At 52.0% G+C, this 6,576-nt stretch overlaps 1 protein-coding gene across 5 annotated transcripts in view; it reads right to left on the reverse strand.

Moving 5' to 3' along the window:
• NXT1 (nuclear transport factor 2 like export factor 1) overlaps window positions 1–2,328 on the reverse strand; it is a 3,737-nt gene extending 1,409 nt beyond the window's left edge. For 2 of the 5 annotated variants that reach the window (XM_006163621.3, XM_027766353.1), the window contains exon 1: window positions 2,081–2,328. The gene's annotated coding sequence lies outside the window, so the exon portion shown is untranslated. The other 3 variants (XR_001369425.2, XR_003547035.1, XM_006163622.3) reach the window with 3 other exon arrangements.
• Window positions 2,329–6,576: the final 4,248 nt, after the last annotated feature.

Raw genomic sequence — 6,576 nt, forward strand, 5'->3', positions numbered from 1 at the left:
ACTCTTTCCTGGAAGCTTTGAACAAGTGTGACTGCACCTAGAAAAATGGAGACTTCGTCTGTCGTGGGTGAAGATGAGAACTCCATTGAAGGGAGGGATGTGATGGGCCCAGTAAAGGCCAGTGGGGCAGACAGCATGCACTCACCCCTGCGACGTCCAGGGAAGCCTACAATGAGCTAACCCAGCAGCGACTGGGAAGGCCAACACAGATTTCTTACAAGGAGAAAAGAATGCCATGAAGACAGGGCCAAAATGGTGTCTATAATCCCCACAATAAGCTGTAAGAGCAGTCTCAAGGGTACATGGGAACTAGAGGGAAGACACTGAGTGTCTACGGCATTAATACCTGCCAGGTGAACTCTGTGGAGCCACAGCAGAAAGACAAGTTAGAATTTAAAGCGACACTTGGGTGAGGGAGTGAGAGGAGCACAGAATCTAAACTGTGGCCAAAACGTCACATTTCCTTAAAAAAAAAAAAAAGTCAAAAGCGTAAGGACATACTAATACTTGCTCTTTTTCAGGATATAGGTAAAGCTGTTAGGTTCTTTTTTAGAAGAGCCCCACCAGGGAACCAGCAGTTAGTGTAATGGCTATGTCGCTGGACTCCCACGTAGTTGACCGCGGTACGCATCCCGGACCCAATGCCTTAAAACTCACGCCGGGCGCGTGTGTGCCCAAAATCCTGAGAGGAGAATAGAGGAGACGAGATTGCAGCATAACCATCCCCCCTGGGGGGTGATTTCTCGCTTTCTGTCTCTATGTCTCTGTCTGTCTGGCGAGCGCACGCGCTCTATAGTGAAAATCTCTCCAAGAAAAAAGAGAAGAGCCCCACCACAGTAGAGTGCCCCATTAAGAAAACAGGAGATAGTAAAAAAAACAAAACAAAACAAAACAAAAAAAACAGGAGATAGTTAGATTTACACACTTTAATTTTTTTCATTTCAAAGACCTGAGCTTTTTCTTTTAAAATTATCAGCTACAAAAAGACTTTTGCTCCTTAAATTTGCCAGAGGGTGCATGTCCTCCCCAGAGACAGAGAGGGGGAGAGGAAGAAGCACCAGATTCTACACCAAGATGGGAAAAGAGCTGACAAAGGTGGGGGCACTGCCCTATGGAAGCTCTGGGAGGAAGCCTGGACCTACAAAGGAGCAAGTAAGAGCTGGCCTCACAGGTCGGTCTTTCCACTCCTTCCCGGGACCTCCGAGGTAAGCCACAGCACTCAGAACTGGGCGTTTGCCATGCGCTTTACATATATTATCCAGTTACTGCAACCACCACTGCAGGTGCATGGGAAGGTGTTTCTAAAACAGTTTCACAAATAAGAAAAGGTAGACTTAAGGCTGGGTCAAGGTTATGACAGTAAATCCTACCCGGAGTTACCATTTTTCAGACTGTGGGGGACTGTTCACCTCCGGCCTTGAAAAACTTGGCAAGACTCTGGTGTCTTTTCACTTACCGTGTAAGCTCCTGCACTTCAGAAATCAAGTCCAAGTAGATCGACAACTCCAGGTGCTGCAAATTCCCGGCGGGGCCATCTGTCTCCCTCCCGGAACCAACCAGCCTAGCTCCTCTCAGTCCTGCTCCCTACACAGTCCCGGCCCTCCACCGCCTCGGTCCGCCTGGGACGCCCCTCTTCTCCGCCCTGTTCCTGGCTCCCATTTTCCAAACACGCTCTAACAAGCCGCCACGCCCCAGCGCCCAAAGGGCACCCCTACCCGCCTCTACTCGGGATCCCGCTTCCCTAGCAGCCTTCCCATCTGTCAAATCGGGAAGGGAAGTGGGGAAGACTGAGGGCGGAAATGGCCTAACAGGCTGCGGAGCCGCTGCCACAGGCGCGCAGGTAAGGCGGGGGCGGGGCCCGGGCACGGCCTCCCGCTGCAGGGCAGAGCTCTGCCGCGAGCCTCGCACAACCACAGCCCAGAGCCGGGCTGCAGCCGTACACGTGGACAGAGGACAGAGGACAAACGCGCGTGGGATCCCCGGCAGGGACGAGGGCGCCGGGACGCACGTGGGCGGAGCCTGGGCGGGGCCCTCCGTGCGGGCCCCTGAGCCCCGGACGACGGGCGGAGGCACAACCTACCTCCAGCAACGTCCCAGCGCGGTGAGGGCCGCCCGGCCGCGGCTCAGCGGAGGGGTCGGCCCGAAAGGGCACGGGCTGGGCCTGGCGAGGCTCCCCGCGCCTCCGCCGCTCGCCGAACGACCGCTTTTCTCTCCTCCTCTCTTGCCCTCGGGAGGCGGGTCGGGGAGTCCGGAGCTCAGTGGACGCTTCAGCGGTTAAGCCGGTTTCCGCGCGCGCCCTACCAGTCTCCGCACAGACGCTTCCGCCCCGGCCCCGCCTCTCTCCCGCCCACCTTTGACAGGCAGTCAGGACAGCCAGTGGGACGGCGGCAGAAAGGCTAGCCCCACCCAGGTGTGGCTCTAGGGGGCGGGGTCTTCCGGCGGACACACCTTCCCAGAAGAGACCTTCCAAGCCACGCTCGAGTTTTCATTGGTCTAGCTGGGTTACAGCTTCCGGCCCAGGTGGTTAAACGGACCTCGGATTGGTTTAAACCTCCCAGATCCCGCCTTCCGATCTGGGGGTGGGTCTGCCTTTCTCCGCTGCCCGGCGGCCCTAGTCAGGAGACAGCCAGGGGGGCGTGCCGGCCCTAGTCCGCCTGTTTTGGTGCGGTTCCAGTGCAAAGGCTTGTGACACTTCACGGTTTGATGTGGTCACGGGAGACAGCAGCAGGCTGACTCGACCGAGGCTTTTCAGCAGGCACGGCCCGCGGGGCTACAGGGATGTGTCAGGTGTGTGATAGGGAACAGGAGAGGGGACAGGCCAGGTGTGTGGGCTGATCACTCCCAGGACACCTAGGGGGCCAGGTTTGCACGTGGGATACTTAACCTCAAAGAGTTGAGGTGCGAATGGGGACGTGGGGAAGGCTGGGTGGTGGCAGAAGCGCGCAGAAGGAGCAGTCACCTTACTGTCGCCTGTGAACTGAGGGCTCCGAGGCAACCCACTTGGCCCCAGGCTTGGTATTGTAATCCCTTTTGCCAGCATCAAAGCTAGCTGCATTTCTGTGTTCGGGGAACCAGGGCTGAATGGATTCTAAGAACAACCTGAGCGTGGGTACTCAGTAAAGCGTCAAAACTTGATTTCTTTGCACACAAAATTCTCAACTCCACCCACGGGTGTGAGAGGCTGAATGATTCTTTGCAAAGCCCAGGAGAGCCCTCTGGGCATGACGAGGTTAAGTGAAGTAGCTGAACCTGTGCTTTGCTGGCATCCTTTTGGCCCCCTTTGCTCACATTTCTGAGAGAACTCCTGCTGTTAGATTTCAGGACCAGCCTGGAAAGTGGGCACGTGACCTGATATAGGCCACCTGCCACTTCAGTCATGTAGGTGACAAGTTTGGATTATGAAACGTAGTTGGAGGCCTGGTGGGAGAGTGAATGAGCCTCTTTGGAGCAGTCATCTCACTAAAATGGCTGTGTAAGCCCTGGGGCAGTGATATGACCATGCACTGTACATAAACCCGAATCCCAGCCTCGGGGAATAGAAAGGCACTGAAAACTGACTTACCAACTTTCTGTTTCCCATGTAAGCCCTTCCGTTCTGGCGATTCTCTGGGGGAAGTGCCATTGTTCCTGATGTCATACATGACGAGGCTGAGAGACAGAATTTAAACAACCAGTCTGGAGTCACAGAATCGACGCAGACCTAGAAAAGCTGTTAGGAGAATGTTTATCCAGCTCCAAGGCCTTACAAAAACTCAAGACTAGCTGTGAGAGTCAACAGAGCCAGCAGCAGGAGGGCGAATTGTGCCTAAAATTGTGCCTGACCCACAGCAAGGGCCAATAAATACTTTTTTCCTCTTAGTTTTTCATAGGGTGTGTGCACTGCCTGAGAGAGACAAAGGGAGAGAGGGAAAACATCCCCAGTGGGGAAGGGTCAGGCTGCAGTCCCTTCTTCCTGTCTTCATCCTGGTGACAGTCAGGGAATGCATACACATGTGTCTGGTGTGTTTCCTCAGACCACTGGGTCCGGGACTCGAACTGCATGGTTGGTTATGTGGGGTCTATCTGCTTTAACTACCAGGCCATGGAGCTGGCCAGTACTGTGAATGGATAGGCCTGGGTTCAGGCCCTCCCCATGTCACTCCCACTTATCTTGGAAACAACCCTGGTTTTGATTATCCCTGTGGTCATTCCTTGACTTTGGGAGGTTTGACTTACTCCTGGCTATAACGGGCAGACCACCGGTGGTGTCTGAGCATGATTGACGATGGTGGGAGGCCTAGTGGTGATGCTGAGCTAGTCAAGGTGTTTGCTAGGGGATTCTGGGAAAGGAGGCTTTTCCCTCTCTGCTGTGGCCATCTTGCCACCCTGAGGGAGATCCCTTTGAAGATGAAGCGGAGAGCAGAGATTGGAGGAAATCAGGCCCTGTGATGACTGTGTTGGGAGCTGAATCAGGTATTTTAGTCTGTTACTGTATTGCTAAGCAAATACCTGAGGCTGGGCAATTTAATAAGAATAAGGCTTATTTGGTTCGTGACTGTGAGGCTGGCATCTGGCCAGCCTCTGTTGCATCACCGCATAGCAGAGACACAGAAGTGTCCGCAGGCACGTGCAGAGCTGGAGAGCTTCCTGTGGGCAGCCCTCTTACTGCTATGACAACCTGCTCTCAGAGAGCTAACCCAAGAGAGCGAAATCTGTTCACTCTCATGAGCATCACCCTCGTGATCCAGACCCTCCCCACAAGGACTCACTCCCAATGGGCCCACCACCTCCCAATACCATTACAGGGGGGACCATGCTTCCAATGTATGAACCTTTGGGAGACAACCCATAGCCATAGCATCAACCTTCAAGTTTGGACTTCCTAGTTTCAAGAGCCAATAAATTCCATTGATGCTATTTATAGTTAAGTATTGTCCATGAAAAAATAACCAACTGTAATAACTAATAATGTAGTTTATTTCCAAGCTGAATATGAGTGACCTAGGCCCAGAGAGGAGGCATACATGCTTTTCTTGGGGTAATTACGGACAAGAGTTCCTTTTATTTGACTTTGAGATTTATAGACAAAATTAGTGAAGAGATTTCCATTGGTCTGGCCCAAAGAGGTGGAACATGTGGAACGGGGGTGGCTTATAGGTTATAGATGGGTTCCACAATTTCTAGGCTGGTGATTGGTGGGAAGATCTGTGTCCTAGGAAGAGATTTGTAAAGAAATGCTTAATCCACATCTCAAGGAAAGCAAAGTTCCATGCCTTGGGAAGAGATTAGCAAAAGAATATACTGTAATCAGCTGAATATAGGTTTTTTTTTTTTGGAGAGGTTTTCGCTACAGGGCGCATGTGCTCGCCAGACAGACAGAGAGAGACATAGAGACAGAAAGTGAGAAATCACCCCCCAGAGGGGATGGTCACACTGCAATCCCTTCTCCTCCATTCTCCTCTCAGGATCTTGGGCACGCACGCACACGCGCCTGGCGTTGAGTTTTAAGCCACTGGGTCTGGGACATGAACTGCAGTCGACTACGTGGGAATCCAGCGACATAGCCATTACGTTAACTGCTGGTTCCCTATACATCTCAAAGATACTATGCCAGGGACAGGGTGCAGGAAGAATCCTGATAAATGGAAAAAAATGGTCTATTAATGTTTGTGGAATAAATGGAAAAAAAATGGTCTATTAATGTTTGTGGGCGTGACTCCCCTGGGCCCTCTGGAAAGGACTTTGGAAAAATAGGAAAAAGCAGTCAGACTTCTGTCCACAGTATAAACATGAAGTTGTTTGCAATTTAACTACTGTGGCTTGTGGCAATACCACGATGACTGTGGTAAGTGAGTTAACTCTTCTGGAGCTCAGCTGCCACCTCTGTACAGTGGGGACTGTGGAGAGCAGCCAGTCTGAAAACATGTGATGCAAACGTGGCCTGTAGACATGTGCAGAAACGCGCTTCCCTAAGCTACTCTAGCAGGGTTATTGAGGAGCATCTACCTACGAAAGCAGTATCTGCCTGCTGTCAATGGTTATCTTCCTGTTGTTGACACCCAATACCCAGATTCTGCCCAGTATCAGGCTAAAGGAAGTAACATACACTTATCAGATTATCCTCCCAAAAAGATCAAAGAAATTATTGGCACCAGTCATTTTCACATCTTCAGATGATTTACGTCCAAGAACAACTGGCTTTGCATTCCGATTCCTTCTCCCCTATTCTCTTTGCATTCCACTGTTAGGCCGAATTAGCATAATCACCGCCATGTTAGGGAATGCTGGGGAAGTTAGCTTAATCACTACCCTGTTGAGTCTTCAGGAACAGAACCCACTTTGTTAGGGCCTCAAGGACGGGAACCAGGAGTCTGGGAACTCTCAGATAAGTGGGAAACGGGAGGGCCCAGCACCTCCGAGGCAAGGTCATCCAAATCCGTAGCTGAGAGCCCTTATCTAGACCTAAGCAGGTGGTGAGAGCTGGACCCTCGCGTCTCATACCCCCCCTTCCTTTGTGTGTTACAGTCTAGAGAACATCCTGAACTATAAAAGATCCCTTTACCTTAGGCTCGGGGTCCTTGTGAAGGCCCGCTGCAA

Source organism: Tupaia chinensis, unplaced genomic scaffold, assembly GCF_000334495.1.
Source record: "Tupaia chinensis unplaced genomic scaffold, TupChi_1.0 Scaffold142716_1, whole genome shotgun sequence".
In the NCBI taxonomy this organism is placed as follows: domain Eukaryota; kingdom Metazoa; phylum Chordata; class Mammalia; order Scandentia; family Tupaiidae; genus Tupaia; species Tupaia belangeri.